This window comes from Pyxicephalus adspersus, chromosome 6 (genome assembly GCF_032062135.1).
Source record: "Pyxicephalus adspersus chromosome 6, UCB_Pads_2.0, whole genome shotgun sequence".
In the NCBI taxonomy this organism is placed as follows: Eukaryota; Metazoa; Chordata; class Amphibia; order Anura; family Pyxicephalidae; genus Pyxicephalus; species Pyxicephalus adspersus.
Window position 1 is genome coordinate 284,367 of NC_092863.1, and position 1,549 is coordinate 285,915.

Sequence of the window (1,549 nt, forward strand, 5' to 3'; positions counted from 1 at the left end):
CTTCCCCTGGTGTGTGTTTCCCCGGTATAATTCTTCCCCTGGTGTGTGTGTCCCCAGTATAATCCTCCCCCTGGTGTGTGTCCCGGGAGTGCTCATGCTTAGTGCCCGGCCTGGTCACATGTTCCATCTGCCCGGTTTTAGAAGAGTTTGGTTTGTTGCCCCCAGCACATCTCACAGTCTGGATTGGTTCTCTTGATGTGGTCACATGACATCTTGGGGCCACATTGCTGGGATGATGACACTCTCACATTTCTCTGTTTACAGCCCGAGTGGGGAAGACGTCTCTCATTATGTCTCTGGTCAGTGAGGAGTTCCCCGAGGAGGTGAGACATCGAACTGACTACTGGTCTGCTGTGGGCGGAGTCCCCTGGGCATTGTGTTTAGGGCAGTCACAGGGCGGTGTGTCTTGGGCAGGGCGGGAATCACCGGGCGGTGTGTCTGGGGCCGGGCGGGAGTCGCCGGGCGGTGTGTCTGGGGCGGGGGCAGGAGTCCACCGGGGGGTGTGTCTGGGGCAGGGCGGGAGTTCCCCGGGCGGTGTGTCTGGGGCAGGGCGGGAATCACCAAGCGGTGTGTCTGGGGCAGGGCGGGAGTCCCCCGATGGCGCTGTGTCATGTCGGCGTGTGCCGGGGATAATGTTGTATCATTATTCTCTTTGCAGAATCAGAGCAGACAGACGAGCAGCTCTACAATGAGATTTCACGGGTAAGGCATTGTACGTATGTGTGTGTTGTCACTGTCTGGGACACCCCTACTTCCTGTGCACCCATTTCTCGCTTCCTGTTCTTCCAGGCCAATGTCATCTGTATTGTCTATGCTGTCAACAACAAGAATTCTATAGACAAGGTATGGAGTCCGGGGCTCCCCTGTCATCCCTGTCCCCTGATCTCACACTGTGTGTATGGTGTAACTCCGCTGTAATTGTCTGACCAATGCTGTGTCCTCCCCAGGTCACCAACCACTGGATCCCCCTCATTAATGAGAGGACGGACAAGGATAACAGGTGACTGGGACATGCTGGTCCCTAAACCCCCTCCCCACCCTTCCCCTCTTCTCCTGTACCCTCCTCACCACTCTCCATCCTCCCCTATACCCCCTCCCCAACACCCTGCATCCTCCCCTATACCTCCTCCCCTAACACCCTGCATCCTTTCCTATACCCCCTCCCCAACACCCTGCATCCTCTCCCCTTTACCCCCTCCCCAACACCCTGAATCCTCTCCTATACCCCCTCCCCACCCTTCCCCTCTTCTCCTGTACCCTCCTCACCACTCTCCATCCTCCCCTATACCCCCTCCCCTAACACCCTGCATCCTTTCCTATACCCCCTCCCCAACACCCTGCATCCTCTCCTATATCCCCTCCCCACCACCCTGGATCCTCTCCTATATCCCCTCCCTAACGCCCTGCATCCTCTCCGTTACCCCCTCCCCACCACCCTGCATCCTCCCCTATACCCCCTCCCCTAACACCCTGCATCCTTTCCTATACCCCCTCCCCACCACCCTGGATCCTCTCCTATATCCCCTCCCTAACGCCCTGCATCCTCTCC

General features: G+C 57.9%; 1 protein-coding gene across 1 annotated transcript in view; it reads left to right on the forward strand.

The window, feature by feature from the left end:
- Positions 1-795: 795 nt before the first annotated feature.
- RHOT1 (ras homolog family member T1) overlaps positions 796-1,549 on the forward strand; it is a gene marked incomplete in the record, with an annotated part of 14,206 nt that continues 13,452 nt past the window's right edge. The window contains 2 exon segments of the mRNA XM_072414038.1: positions 796-843; positions 948-1,000.